This window comes from Balaenoptera borealis (assembly GCF_965194805.1).
Source record: "Balaenoptera borealis genome assembly, chromosome: 10".
Classification (NCBI taxonomy): Eukaryota; Metazoa; Chordata; class Mammalia; order Artiodactyla; family Balaenopteridae; genus Balaenoptera; species Balaenoptera borealis.
In genome coordinates this window covers 78,726,281-78,742,990 of record NC_138874.1, presented here as the reverse complement: position 1 = coordinate 78,742,990, position 16,710 = coordinate 78,726,281, and the positions used below count along the sequence as shown (strand labels likewise).

The window sequence follows — 16,710 nt, the reverse complement described above, 5'->3', positions numbered from 1 at the left end:
CTTTTAATGGTTGTGTCCTGCCCCCTTCCTTCCTGTCTCACAACAGACCAGTTAAGTTCTTTTCAACTCTACAGAGAGCCCAGTGCTTCAAACTGATCTAGTTGACATGAGTGTCGGTAATCTAACCATTATTTTTTTTTTAATCTTTTTTTTTTAATTTATTTTTGGCTGCATTGGGTCTTCCTTGCTGTGCGCAGGCTTTCTCTAGTTGTGGCGAGTGGGGGCTACTCTTTGTTGCAGTGCGTGGGCTTCTCATTGCGGTGGCTTCTCTTGTTGCGGAGCATGGGCTCTAGGCGCGTGGGCTTCAGTAATTGTGGCACATGGGCTCAGTAGTTGTAGCTTGCAGGCTCTAGAGCACAGGCTCAGTAGTTGTGGCACACGGGCTTAGTTGCTCCGCGGCATGTGGGATCTTCCCGGACCAGGGCTTGAACCTGTGTCCTCTGCATTGGCAGGCGGATTCTTAACCACTGCACCACCAGGGAAGCCCTAACCATTATTTTTGACTGCCTCTTTCTTAACTAATTCTCTCAATAATTAGTAAAAAACAAAACAAAAACAAAACAAAACAAAAACCTAGGAAGGACCATGGCAGTAACCTAACTTCATCCTTTTGCTTTATAGGCCAACAGAAGTTCCTAGAGGCTTTGACATTCCCAAGGCCATTGACATAGTTAAGTGATGCAGAGCCATGACCAGATCTGGTCTCTCCTTTCCCCAAATTGGGCAAATTCAAGACGACCATCATTAGGTCAAAGCATGAACCTGGAAAATAAACTCACATAACAATCAATTATCACTTTACCATTGTTTCTAATAAATGGTTTCCGTAGTTCAAAAAGTTTATATTGTGTTGTTTTTTAGGTCACTGTGTGGAAAACTGATTATCTTCTGAGCAGAAAGGTGATTTAAGCCATGAGTGGGCAGACTTTTTCTTAAAGGACCAAGTAGCAAACATTTTAGGCTTCATAGGACATATAGTCCCTGTTGCAGCTTTTCAACCTACTACTGTAGGATGAAAACAGCCATAGACAATACATAAATGAAGGAACATAGCTGTTTACCAATAAAACTTTATAAACACTGGAATTTCAATTTTACATAATTTTCATGTGTCACAGGATCTAATTCTTGTTTTCATTTTTTTCTAACCATATAACAAATGTGAAAACTATCCTTAGCTCATGTGCCAAACAAAAACGGGCAGCTTACTGGATTTGTCCCACAGGCTATAGTGTGCTGACCTCTGATCCGAGCCCAAAGATCCCAGTCAACCTCAGTTCAGTTCCATTCTGCCATTTTTGCTTGTACATGTTTTCTTTTGTATATGTATCTTCACGAACCGCAGGGGCTGAGTTTAAAATGGATACAGGTGATAAAGCAAGTGCTTTTATTATACTCAATATACTAACAGTGTGTTTTCTCTTAACATTTTTCTATTTAAAATATTCTTTACCATCGTGGTTACAAATACACAGAAGCTGCTTGTTTTTCAGTCTTTAACGTGATAATTTAATCAAAAATTTTTAAAAAATACTTCTTTCAAGAATGCCTATTTGGAACCATGTCATTAATGGGAAAATATGAGCCCATATTTAGTTGATGATGATTTTGTTTTGTGCCAAGTAAACTAAGGAACTGTCCTGAAGAGATTTAGAATAGCAGATCCAAGAAATGTGTCAGAATCACCCATAATCAAAAATGTAATGCGGGGCTTCCCTGGTGGCACAGTGGTTGAGAATCTGCCTGCCATTGCAGGGGACACGGGTTCGAGCCCTGGTCTGGGAAGATCCCACATGCCGCGGAGCAACTAGGTCCGTGAGCCACAACTACTGAGCCTGCGCGTCTGGAGCCTGTGCTCCGCAACAAGAGAGGCCGCGATAGTGAGAGGCCCGCGCACCGCGATGAAGAGTGGCCCCCGCTTGCCGCAGCTAGAGAAAGCCCTCGCACAGAAATGAAGACCCAACACAGCCAAAAATAATAAATAAATAAATAAAAATTTAAAAAAAAAACATGTCCCCTTAGACCTAGCAGTTCTAATTAAAAAAAAAAAAAATGGAATGCAAAGCACATCACACAAAGGATGTGGAAATGTGATAAGAGGGGAGGAAGAGGGGGAGGGAGAGACAGATGAGAGAGAGAAGAAGAGAGGAAGGAAGGGAGGGATGGAGGAAGGAAAGTAGAACAATATTAATAACACATCTAGAATTTAGAGAAAAAGAATATTTTCATTTGTAAGTAGGTTCTAGATGTTAAGGTGTTTCCTTTGTACTTAAAATATGCAATTCAACTAGATAATCACATTATCTAGTTAATAACAGATAATCGCATGATCTGCCCAGACAATAGGTGTGCCTAGTGTGTGAAGTCAAGAAGCCTGCACAGAGGGAGTGAGCCCAGGTTGATTTTGAAGACTGGATGGGAATGAACAAAGTGTTAGCAGGGCCTGAAACCTATTTCGAGTTTTAAAAAGTATGCAAGCAAGACTTGCTAAATATGAATTTGTTAAAATGTATACAGTAAAATGTAAACTTTTACCTCATTCAGCAAAACCTCATGAATACAAAAGTGTTCTAGGCATTGTGGAGGGATTCGCATTTCTAGGCATTGCAAGGTCTCCTAACTAAACAATAGCGTCAAAGTCCTAAGGAGTTGTACTTTAGATCCTGGAGAAGATAGCAGTAGATTTATAAGAGGCCTTTTTTTTTTTTTTTTTTTTTTTATACGAGACCTTTTGTTCCCTTCCGCCTAAGAGGAGTTATTTCTGTTTGAAAGAGAGCTTCTGGCGTGCATTTTCAAACAACTCTGGGCAAATACTTTCTTAGTTAAGTAAATGCAAATATAGCCAGAACTAAAATTCATCTTTAAAGTGGTCACACTATGAATTTAACTCTTTTCCAAAGATTTAACTTACACAGTGTTTCCCTACTGTGATATGCTGACCATTATGGTTTGCAAGTTGACTTTTAGCAAACCCACACCATATATAGCACTTACATAGCCATATAGCCATACTAATGTGAAGGGTAGTTTGCTGATGGCTGGCGCTTGAGAACATTTGGTCTAAACATATTTTTTTCCTATCACGAAGAATTATTTTAAGGAAAAGTTGGTAGGACATATTTTAAAACTTGTCTCTTCTCTCCTTTTGAAGGAAAATCACTTGGCTTAAGTGGAACATTAGATTTCCCTTCATAGTTTTTCTAACTTACATTCAATAACGCAAAAAATCAAATTCAGAGGTGAATCCAAGTTCCTCTGTGCAAATGAAGGACTTGAAATTTTAAATAGGCACAGCTATCCTTCTGTCCTGGGAGTACATAACTGGCAGAGGGCTAATTAAACCCATGTGAGTTGGTACATTAAATGTGCTTTTAGGACAACCACAGTTAGAGGATCCTTAACCCTTAGGAAGTAAACCAAAAGTCAGTAACTCAGCTAAAGAACATTCAAGAGAACAATCAGAAAATTCTTGAAACAACAGTCCCACATATCTGGTCACCAAAGCAAATGAACATAAGAGACGTTCTCCAGACAGGTCATACCTACTGTATTAAAATCAACAGAATTCCTGGGAGTATTTCTCCTAAATGCACTGGAACTAATACGCAGAGGGTAGGATAGTAGCTATCCTGAACATTCAGATAAAGGGAATTCTTAAGTTTGTCCCTTAACCTTTAAATCTCTTATCTTTCAAGACATGGCACTACCTTTTTCTCTGTTGTTCAGGCTCCAAACTATCCTTGATTCGACTCATTTTCTCATCTCCCCACCCCCTTCAGGCCCCACATCCAGTACAAATCCTGTTGACTCTACCTTCAAAATAGATTCCAAATCCAACCACAGTTCATCATCTCCACTGCTTCTCCCTGTTATCTCTCATCGGTGCTATTGCAGTGGTCTTCTTGCTTCACTCTGGCTGTCCTACAGTCCCTTACCCGTATGACAGCCCCAGTCATATTTTTTAAAAAATTAATTAAGATCTCGTGTCCTGTTCGAAGCTTTTCAGTGGCTCATTATCACACTCAGGTTAAAATACAACTCCTTAATTTGACCTAAAATGGTCTTCCTGATTGCCTCTCTGACTACATGGCCTGTCACTTACTTGTTCATTTCTTTATAGCCAGACTCACCTTCTTTGGAACCTCTGCTCGTATGCTTGCTGTTCCCTTTCCGAAACACCCTTCCACTGCCTCTTTCCATGGGGCATCTCTCATTCCACTCAGGTCTGTACACAAATGTCACTTCTTTCTTTCCTGATCACTAAAATAGCAACACACACACAATCCCCTAGTCCTCTGTTATTTTTCTTTACAACGTTTATCACTACCGAAATTATGTTATTTATTTTTTTATGTAGCTGTCCTATATCCTTCATCAAGTGATGAAGATTTAAACCGATTTTACATGTATGAGCACTTTATAAAGCTCTATTTAAATGTGAGGGATGGTTACCATAGTGGAGTTTGCCACTTTATGACTCTAGTGTAATGACATTATGAATCAAAAAGTCTTTATTGATTTAATTAATTGTAATTATTCTTGTCTCTCCCTTGCTTGCTTGCTTTTTTAACTAACCTGGGAATAATTGGCTACTGGCTATTTAGATAATACTGCTTAAATTGTAGTTCTTCCTCTTTCCTGTAACATTAATGTTACTTTTCCATGCATCCTTAGCATGATAAGATTATGACGTAAGAAATAAGAATGTAAGAAAATGTTTAACCTTTATATGCCTCTCATACATATATTCAAGTAGTTTATCAAGTGTATGGATCTTTCAAATAATGTGTGTCTCCTAAGAAGACGGCAATTGATCAGGGCTCCCAGAAGTTTGTAACACCCCGGTGTCTGAACAGTGTTACAATTTTGTGAGCTTGTTGTTGTTTTGTTACTTCTAAATTATTAAAGGAAGGAGGATATAATTTCAGGTTCCCCTCACAGAGTAGATACATATATTATAAAACAGATATAAATTGTGTCCCACAATCTTGGGTGGGCAAGGAATGGTACTTCCTTAATTTTCTGTAACTGAACTTTTGCTTTAAGCACCTATCTGGCCAGGCTTTTCAGATTCCATTCTCAGTCTTTAGTCTTCCCCCCATCATCCTCATTTTGTATTTGAGCTATCTGCCCACAGAGGTTACAACTGAAGTGACCATTATCGTGGTTACCAATAGCTCTTCGCTGTCTATTTTCCATACTGGGGACACAATCTTTCTTTGATACTGTATTTTGCCTATAGATGCACCAGCCATTTCCTGTCCCTGCCAGCAAGCCGCCACAGGCCACCAAACACCCTTACCCTCTTCGCACACACACCCCTCCACCCGTCCCAGAAATTTTCTTTTGATCTGATTGGAAACCCTTCTCCTTCTGTGTTTTTGCGCAAGGTATCTGTTCTCTATTCTGATACTATTTCTCTTACCAGTGCTGTGAGTGCTCTAAATTGTCTTAGGAGCCTAGGGTTTGGACACACATAGTCAGAGAGAATTACAGGGAATTTCTATTGCCTGCCCAGCCAGATCCCTCTGTCAAGACAGTGAGCACAGGGCCAATTCTCTAATAGAATTGGAGTGAGAAGAGATTGTAAATAGGGAGAGCAGAAAATCATAGGTTAGTAACACAGAATATTATCCCTCCATAAGGGTTTTCAATTTTACATCTCAGTATAAAAATCAAGCTACTGTTGCACACCTGCCTTGTAAATGGTCCTTAGATAGTCCACAGGGTTTTCCATTTTTTTCCCTTCCAAATGAAATATGCAATAAACCCCTAAAAGTCACAAATTTAAAGGAACTACTGTAACTCTTTGACATAATCTTAACTGTAATCACCAAAATTTTCATGGCAATATATAACTGGGTTCAATAAGTAACAAAATAAAACACAACATAATACTTAGAACTGAAGCTTTGGGTGTAGACTGAATCATTGAATCTCATATGTAGTTTGACTATTAAGAAATAATACCTAGAATTAAAAGTAGTGTCATTCAGCCATCTCAAACAGACCTATCATTTTTAATTCTATATCTAAGGCAATTTATTTATGCATTTTCATACCAGAGCAAATATGCCAGTTGTCAGAGTTTTTCATGTTTGTCCCTGAGGTTTGTGACATCATTTTGGACCAAAGGAAGGAATTCATAAAAAATGATCAGGCCGGGGGCTTCCCTGGTGGCACAGTGGTTGAGAATCTGCCTGCCAATGCAGGGGACACGGGTTCGAGCCCTGGTCTGGGAAGATCCCACATGCCGTGGAGCAATTAGGCCCGTGAGCCACAACTACTGAGCCTGCGCGTCTGGAGCCTGTGCTCCGCAACAAGAGAGGCCGCGACAGTGAGAGGCCCGCGCACCGCGATGAAGAGTGGCCTCCGCTCACCGCAACTAGAGAAAGCCCTCGCACAGAAACGAAGACCCAACACAGCCAAAAGTAAATAAATAAATAAACCCAAAGTTAAAAAAAAAAAAAAAAAAGATCAGGCCATGCAACTCTGGCTAGTCCCAGTCTGCTGGATAGAATGCTATTTTCTAGAAACCAGTTAATCTCAATTTTGTTTAGTATGTTAGTGGAATATGACTCTCTTGTCTATTAGTTTTCTGATTTGTTTCTTGTTCATCACTCTCTTCTCTCAGCAAGGCCTGCTAAAGCTACAGCAGGAGCTGGGAGAGATTTCCAATTGTGTGACAGCTCTTGTCACACCAGGTTGGCTGTAACTTTATCTATAGATGGATGTACTTTCAGCCAGTTGTAGTTTAAAGTGCTGACTAATAAAGCTTGGGACATAAAGGTCCCATTATTTCAGGTGACGCTACTTCACGGAATGAATCTGCAGCTTCACTCCTCCCTGACTTTTGCAAAAAAAGCTACGGATACAATTTTCCAGTGTCAGCGCTATCATTTGACTTCACTACAGCATGGGACTTTCAAGCTGGTTCTCTGTCAGCCCTACTAAAGATGTGATTTCCAAGTGAATTTACACTATTTGATTAATATTTTAATATTATAGTAAGTTTTAAGATCAGTCATGCCTCAGCTAAATCTCATGGGCCATAATATGGCCACCAGGCAAAGCTGGTGGTGATTAGGTGTTTCTCCAGATTTCCCATTACTGACAAACAGCTCTTGGCCTCAAGGAAACATCGGTGACTTCACAGAAAGAACATCCAATACTTGACCAAGAGTAAGGATATTGATTTTTAATATTTTCACTAAAAGGATCTATTATAACACTATGTGATTCTGTATCTACATAAGGCAGCTCTTTGATACATGTGAATCTTGTCCCTGGGCACACCTGTTTGAGACAAGTATATATACCTTTCCAAATTCAGTGAATTTATTTCAGTGGGCAAACATCTAATAAATCAGTCTCTACCTCTTCCTTCCACTTTTCCCGTCTCCCCTTCCCTCTCTGTTTCTCACACCCCCCGGCCATTTTTTCATCTCTCTTTCTCAAATTGGACCTGAGAGCCACAGAGTCCAAAATCAGGTGGTGGTGGGCAGAGGAGCTTTGGGGCAAGGAAGCTATTTATTGGCAATGACGTAGTGTATAAACATAGAAAGAGAAGACTAGCCAGAGAGAGAATCTGAAAGTTCTGCAGAAATAAGACAGACCTCCATCCTGCTGCTTTCAAGTTCTCAAATGACACAAGAATGACTAATTTCCTTTGGATTTGCTTAAGTTAGCTTGAGTAGGTTTCTGTTTCTTGTAACTAAAAGAATTGTAATCACAAGAGTTGGTAGCTTTATTTTGCTGAAAGTTATTTTAAAAGGCATTTATTGATTTTTTTTCCCTTTTAGTAAGTAATAGTAACTGTAATTTGCATTTGGCAAGGAGATAAATTCTTTCAAAGTGCTTTTATATCTGATATATTAATGTAGCCACAGAAGAAAGAACAAGTGCTATACCCTTATTTGATAGGTAAGAAATTATTTTTAAATTTGATAAGAAATTTGATAGGTAAGAAATTATCTTATTTTGGATAAGTCCAAAAAGGTCAGACAACTTGCTTAAAATCTCAATGTTGGGAATAGTGCTGGAACTAGGTCCCTGACCCCAAGTATTAATGGTCTTCATGTCCTAAAACTGGCTCATAACAGCTCCCCAACTCTGCACATGACCTCAACTTAACATCATGTTCAGTGTTCAGTGATAATTGTTTTGGCGGCTTGAAATCAGCCATAGTGGGAGTATTTATGCTATAGACATCAGCAAACATGACAACTCATTACTTTTTAAAAAGCCAGTTGTTCAACTTGTATCAGCATTTCACTGCCTCAAACTTAATATTTTATAAAATAATTTACTATATATTTTGGAGCCAAGTGTATCCATACATCTTTAAAGGAGGGCTGAAAACTCTTAATTTATTCTTAATTGGAACTTTATCAGTTACTTACAGCTGTGGGTGAAGACCTCAACAATGTTGTTGGAGAACAGTCTTATAATATTTGTTCTGCCTTAAAATTAGAAGTATAAAAGACCACCGATATTATCTAGCTCAACCCTGTTATTTCATAGATGAGGAAGCTGAGGGCAAGAAATGAGAAATGGTCCAAGGTCTTAAAGCTGTAGGAAAGAAACGTTATGATGAGAACTCAGATCACCTTCTGTGTAACCCAATACTGAGTAAAATCCATGCGTGGAAGACTGGGGAGATTGTGCTTAAGGCAAAGAAAGGAGGCCACAGGCAGAAGTCTAGAATCCCAGCAGGCTTATAAAATCTCTCATGGATTAGACTGAAAAAGAGATCATTGTAATTAATTACCAATGCCCAGTTAAAGTTGTAATCGTGCTAGTCGATTTGTTCATTAAGGTATGTGAGCAAAGCGATGTTTCTAATAATTAAAATAATCAATAAATTTACAAACTCAGTTTTGGGGCTAATTGTTTGTCTATTAAATACAAAGAGTCTTTTGCATAATGAGAAACTGTTAATATTCATGGAGAAAAAAAATGTGAAAATGAGAGGCACTTCTGCCCTTTCCAGTAAAATCATGGTCATTATTATATGATATAATAGACAAAGACAAAAGGGAGAAATTTTATGTATTTTTTAAAAGTAGTGAAGTGATCTAACTTGATCTAAGGAACACTGGTGAAATATGTTACAGGTTTATGCTTGATTTAAAATATAAACCACTTCAGAATAAAATTTGGTTTGAATGATCTATTGCTGACATTATTACACACACATCTCCTATAAATCAATATCATGAAACCAATAAGCAAGAAAGTAGTTAACTGATTTTTGTCAGTGTTTACTAAAATGATTGATGCACCTTTTATTTGAATATGAATTATCACAAAAAATATCTAAATTTTCCTTGTCAGTGTTGGCAGGGGTTGTTTTGGAAGTAGGCCTTCGTGACTTGAGTGTGATATGCTTAGTCAATCCACTTTATTTAGACAAAGTCTAAACACATTTCTAAATGGTAAGTCAATATACTCATGCAATTAGTAGTGATCTTTGGATAGCTAATTATGTGGTGTGCTCTCCTAATAAAAGTGGAATTAAGCATATTAATCACAATTAAACACCTGTTTCCCTCCTTCTTGTTCCTTATGCAATATTATCTCTGTTTTCTATTAATATAAATTGCCAAGTTACAATTAGCTGACTTTTATCAAACTCAAATGGCTTGATAAAGCTTTCAGTGGCAACATATTGGGGAACCCATCATAACCTAACTTCTCTTGGTTCCACCCCTTTAATGGTAAACTCTCTCTGTGTAAATGGAAAAAGATGAATAAATAAAATTAGCAAAGAAACTTCTTTATCCTGCATCCCATCCCTTGCTTTATCCACCTTCTTTCCTAGGCAGAATAAACAGAGTCCCTTCATTGGCACACCCGAGGACAATGGTTCTCAAAATGTGGTCCTAAGGTGCAGATTCAGCATCTCCCTAAGAAACTGGTTAGAACTGCAAATTCTTAAGCTCCACCCCAAACCTACTAAATCTGAAACTTTGGTGGGGGAGGTGGGGGGCACAAGCAATACCTTTTATAACAACCCCCCCCAGGTGATTCTGATGCTTATTACTAAAGTTTGAGAACTACTGCCCCAAGGGAAAGAATATTAAAGAAGACTTTGTCCAGAATATGTGAATTATTTTTTTGCTTTTTTCACTCTCCAAGTGGAATTGGAATTATTGATTCTGACAGCACATAGTGGACACATTTTTTACTACTCTATGGAGTGTTTTCTTCATGTGAGATTGATCATTCTGCATTTTATAAGCCTTTTTTTTTCTTTTCATTTCAAGACCATTTTAATAAGCCAACCAGGCATAAGCTCTGATGGAAACGGAAGAATATGCTGAGGTAAGAAGAGCCAGGTGTCCCATCTGACAGATAGGGAGGAACAGAGAAAGTGCAGGTAGAAGAAAAGCCTGGGAGCGAAGAGTCAATAAGGAAGCTCAAAAGTAAAGAGCCCCAGGCTGCCTCCTTGGTTCCCATCCCCAGGCCCATCGCCACATCCCCAGCTCCAGTGCCATCCCTGCAACTATTTACTCCCCTGTGCTGGTACCATCCTCCTCTTGGTCATCTACGCTTGAAACTTTATAATCTTATTTAAAGTGTCCCTTTTTTGTCCTCCAATTGTAGCCATCCACCAGATCTTGCCATTTCCTCTTTGAAAGGCCTCTTGCATTCATCCGTTGTGCTCTCATGCCTCCGCCATTCACATCCACAGACGTTTTTGCTTGTCCATTGTGTGTAAGCTCTACACGAGCCCTACTTCCTCACCCAAAGAAACAGCCTTCCGAGTGAGTGTCCCCCAGTGACCCCCTTCCAACCCATCTTGCAAACTGTTAGAAGACCATATGATTTATGGGAATCTGGATGGAGAGTATTTAGAGAGTCTTTATGGTAATCTTGTAACTTTTTCTGTAAGGTTGAAATTATTTCCAAATAAAAAGTTAGAGGTTCCTGATTTCCTACATTTCACTGACTGAAACTTTCTCTCTCCTCCTCGCTGCTCTATAGGTCTCCTTTTCTCATAAACTTCATGTTCCCTTCTCAGTTCTCCACTAAACATCATCCAGTACATATTTGATTTCCTAGCATGTACTGCCGGGTGATAGACTCTTGTTAAATCTTCTTTGTGCATCTACTATTTAGCAATTTTGGGAAAGACGATGTGAGTCAAAACATGTTCTGTGCCTTTAACTAGAGACTTCTTCGTTAGACCTTTGAGACCTCAATATATACCTTCCTACCTAACCAACCTACTTCCCAGTACCTACCTGATCTTCCTCATTCATTTCTTCACTGGCCCACAATCATGCCATTCTCATTTCTGCCTGTACACTTTCACCTGGATCGCCCTCTGCTTATTCAGATGGCAGGCATCCTCCAAGACCCAGGATGAGTCTCTCCTCCATTTAGGTCATCGGGACCAACTCATCTTCACTGATTTGCCATCTTCACCACACCCAGAGCACCCAGAATCTACATCACACAGCAGCAAGTTCTTATTTTCTACTTTCCCCTGTCATCTCCAAAATGAATTGACAGGTCTTTGAAGTCAGGGACTATTTCTTATACTTTTGATCTTTTAGAGGCTGGCACAGGACTGACTCTATAGTGTGTATTAACAAGGGCCTGCTTTTTGATTGACATTTCGGTGCATTCTACAACAAAAGATTCAAATTGATTATCATTTATTGTGCATGCTACATTCAAAAAAAATTTTAATAAACATGGGTTATACATTTTCCCTTAACTTTTTCTCTCTAGGTGCCTAATCTATTCTTGGAATCTCTATGATGTTTAAGAAAAGATAGAATATCTTTTCTTATTAAATATATCTAAAAGCTATATACTGGTGCTATAAAGTCTGAAAAGTGCAGAAAAGTAGAAAGAAAAATGAACAATATTGGTCAAAGAGAACCTTATTAACATTCCTGATGTTATATTATTTTTCTACAAATGAGCCTTTATAACTCTTGCCATGCCTTTTTCACACAAAATTATCATGAGAATTTTCATTTTAAAAGGAAACATTATAAAGTGGAAATTAAATGCTAGGTAGGTAAAATTGTTTTTAAAAAACAGTTTGTCAGGGTATAGCACAAAGGACATTAAACAATCACATGTATCTTCAGAACTTTTGATATTTTGCCTAGGAAGTTACACAAAGTAGAACATAAGTGAGTCATTTTTTAAAAGGAGGGCAGCAAATAAATAATAAATCCAATGCAAAATGTTTTGTGTTTTATGCTCTAATTCACATCAAAAAACTTTAAAACATCTGAATAAGTCAGTTTTTGTTATGAGAGAGCACTTTTTCTCTTGGTTATCAGCAATTAGGTAATCATTTATGTGTAGTAGCTTAATCGAAAAGGCAACAATCAAGAAAATTAAAAGAAGAAAGAGGGAAAAGTAAAATGTAAAAAAAGTAAATTTTATAAAGTTCAAAAAGAAAAAAAAAGGATTTGAAATAAAATATTTTGAAATGAGAAATAAAAGAGAGATTAAAAATATGCTCCTGACAGGTTCAATTCACAGAGGGCACGATACTAGTGTTACCAAGTTTGAACCGGTCATTTGTTTGTGGGAAAATTAAGCATCATACAACAGGTAGAAAACAGAAGTTCATGAAGTTAAGTGAGATACCCAGGGTCACACATCAGTGTGTGGCAGCACCAGGAATGGAAACTCTGAACCCACCCAGCGCTCTTTCTAACTGATGCTCTCTTTACTCCTATTAGATTACTTCCACTAAACGTTGCTTTACTGCCACAGACTGACTTTACCCTTAACTCCCTCTGGGGTTCTTAACAATGTGTGATATTTGTCAGAAGAACTATGAGTTAAAGAGTGTCCCATCATTTCCCCTCTTAAACACACCCACTAATAAATGCATTGCCTAGAGATAAAACATCACTTGTGCCATTTAATAAACAGAGACAAAATTGATTTGATTTTTTGGTAACCAATTAACTTCAATACCTCTTCTTGTCCCAAGTCAAGTAGGGGTTCTCATTTCCTGTCAGAAGCATACAAAACCCTGTAACTCTGAGCCCTAGAATATCCAGATCAAAAGGAATCAACAGGAGAAGTTATATGGACTGTGCCTTTTTGTATTGATTAACAAACGAGGCTGAACACTTTAATAGTATAAACAAAAATCAATAGCAGAGCTATTCCTAGAACTCGATCCCATTATTCTTTCTGTGACACCATGTAATTCTCATTCCATTCAGAAAACATTGCTTTAGAAATTTGTCAAGTAATATAAAAGGCAAATCACTCATTTATAGGAAGTAACAAAATGTTATGTTTTGAATCACTTAAGAAATGCCATCTTTTCAGCATCTTTTCTTTGACTCATAGTATGATTTTTAAACCAAAAAATAGTTGAAGGACCATAAAGAAGTTATAAGTTATCTATGAGAAGGCAATAAGCAGCTCTAACAGCATTATAAGACACCAACTTGTAAGCTTTTATGGCAATGTCGCTTTATTTTTCAAATATTGGGAAAGTGATAGTTACAATAGATTGTATTTTTTCACAGCCCTAAGTATTAACATACATAACTATTAAATTTAAATTGTCCAAAATGATAATGGCAGTAGAAATTATGGCAGCAAATGTAAAAGCTGAAAAAATAAACAAAACTAAATTCACCATTGAGGTCTTATATACATTATTATTTGTATCTGCTTATGAATACATACATTTAAAAATAGCTGTTATTTACTTCTTTTGAATACCATTGTTTGTATTTTATGATAATAAAAAGCTAGATTTTCAAAACCCCATTATCAATCCAGTTTAGAACTTTGTTCTGCCAGTATGTCCAGTCTTAAAAATTGAATAGTAAGCATTTGCCCAGTTGAATTCCATTTAGTACTTTGTTGAAGTGCCGTATGCTAATCCCACTTATTAAAATAAAATCTGTTTTTAGAAAGAAAAAAAAAAAACAAGAAACCTCTGATTTAAGAAAACATACCTGACATGGATAGAATTGAGGATCTAGTTTTGCCACTACCTTTTTATCTGTTATGCTGCATAGGAATTTTTAAAGCCAGTAGCAGCTAGATTTATATGCTGAGTTCTGACAGGACTGCTATCAATATAATAGTCACAAGAATTTTTTTTTTTTAATATATGCTGAAATAAGTTTCTTATTGGCAGGGGTTGTGATTTATTTGCTTTTTAATCTTTGTATTCTTTGTACCTAGCATATTGGATAGCATCTAAGAGGCATATAATAAATGTTTAGCTAATGAATTCGAAAATGAGTGCCCAGAAATGAGAAAATAAAGCTCTTAGCTTCTACCCATATCACACTGGCCTCTACTTGGGGTAGTGCTGTGGTTCAGAATGGACCCTGGGGGCAGACTATGCTACCCTAGTTGTATAGTAGAATTACCAGTGCCTGGGCCCCATCCACAGGGAGTTGTCTTAATTGTTCTGGGCTGAATCCCAAGGAGAAATAATATTTAAATCTCAGGTAATGGACAAGAAGAGCAGCTCAGTCTGGGAACCACTGATGTATTTGCAAGTTTCACATAAGTTTCTCACATCCAGTGATAAATTAATCTTAGTTTTAAGCTAGTCAATTGTATGAAAATATTCTGCTTCAGTGGCTTCATTTTCCAAATGAGGAAACTGAATATTAGACAGCTTAATTTGTTTGTGTAATAGTAAACATCCAGTGTCAAAGCTAAGCCTGAAATTCAGGACTACCTTAATCCAGTGCTCATTTCCGCATCCCACACTGCACCATTACCCTCATGATCTTGGTAATGCTTTATGTGAAAAAAAATAAAAGCTGCTTCAAACAATAAAGTGTCTGTCCATATAGATTAAATCCCAGGTATAACAGTTGAGGACAAAGACGTAGCATTTTATTATTTTCAATGGCCAGTGCAAAACATAACCCTCTCAAGTATTTGCAGCTTGTATAATGCAATTAGATGACTGTGATGGAAAATAAAATTATTAATATATGTGATGTACAGCTCTGGACATTCATATAAAACTAATGGAGAGCTAGTCTGATTTTTTAATTAACTGGCTGTTATGGAGGACAAGCAAGATGACGAATGTCTGAGAACTCAGCCTTACCTGGCTGTGGCATAATGTAAAATCTCCTAAACATAATTATCCTTGGCATCCCTAACAACGATAAGGACAACCAATCCCCATAATAGTTTTCTACGATGACTATGTTTCAGTTAATGGTGAGACAAGAGAAGAAGAAAATAATTGGCATAGTTTCCATCTCAGTGTGAAGTTATTGCAGGGAATAAGAAGATACATGAGCTAGAGTCCTTTAAAAAGTTTGGGCATGAAGGAAAATTGTCCTAAAGGAAAGAGATTTCATCTTTCCTAGGTTAGTGTTAAAAGTTGGTACATCGCTGTGAACAATTTGGAGCTATAGATTGACCTTAATTATTTTCTTGAGGCTTATCCTACTTCTTTTTTTTTTTTAAGTATCATTTTAACTTTATGTATGTATGTATGTATGTATTTATTTTAATTAATTTATTTATTTTTGGCTGTGTTGGGTCTTCGTTGCTGTGCGTGGGCTTTCTCTAGTTGCGGCGAGCGGGGGCCACTCGTCGTTGCGGTGTGTGGGCTTCTCATCACAGTGGCTTCTCTTGCTGCGGAGCACAGGCTCTAGGTGTGTGGGCTTCAGTAGTTGTGGCACGCGGGCTCTAGAGCATAGGCTCAGTAGTTGTGGAGCACGGGCTTAGTTGCTCCAAGGCATGTGGGATTTTCCCGGACGAGGGATCGAACCCGTGTCCCCTGCATTGGCAGGTGGATTCTTAACCCCTGCGCCATCAGGGAAGTCCAAGAAACTTGTCCTACTTCTAAAACACACAGCCCTGGTATTCAAGCCAGTTTAAGTATTCTAATGAGTTCCTTTTAATGACTTTAGATATTGCTCTATGACACTGGTTATCATGACAGTATTTTAATGGTGAGAAAAAGGCAGAAGCTGTAAACTTCTGCCAGAGAGGATAGGGTCAAAATGTTACAGTTTAGGAGGATGAAAGGATTTTTTAGCCTACTTCAAACTTATCCAACCAAGTAAGTAATTTTTGACTGGTTTGTTCATTATCTGCAATAGTTCCCTATCTTTAATGCTTACACAAATCCATAAAATCAATGCTAATTATTTCAGAAATGTGAAAAAGATTGTTAAATATTGTTCAGTTATTCCTAAAAATTTCTTCTTTGGCCCTCACCAAGATTAGTTTTTTTTTTTTTTTTTTTTTTTACTGTGAAGTCAATTTTGGTTGGAAATCTGTTCCATAATAACCGAAGAAATAAGTTGTATGCTTTCTCAGTTACAGATCCAAATGCTCTTTTTGCTACCTGACTCAAAGGTAGGAACCAGAGTTTTCTCTGCTGTAACTCTAGGCGTTCATTAAAAATATCAGGCTGTGATACTGTGGTGCGTACAAATTGGACATAGTGCTAGGTACTCTGAAGAGTAAGCTGTGATGGTGTTCCACAAAATGTGTCTAGAAGCTAATGATTTATCTAGAATTTTATGGTATGATCTCATTAGTTTCCAAATATGTAATGTCTGAAAATGAATGTTATATAACAGCTACTTTCTTTCACGTTATTATCAAAGCATTTACATTCACATCAATGGAGACCATTAACACCTCAAGTCAACTGAAAATTTTCAAGATATTGAATAAAAGAATAATTTTATATTGGCTAAAAGCACAATACCA

At 37.6% G+C, this 16,710-nt stretch overlaps 1 protein-coding gene across 2 annotated transcripts in view; it reads left to right on the top strand.

The window, feature by feature from the left end:
* The window catches only part of PRKG1 (protein kinase cGMP-dependent 1), a 1,237,939-nt gene that overhangs the window by 523,155 nt on the left and 698,074 nt on the right, over positions 1-16,710 (top strand). The window lies entirely within an intron of this gene.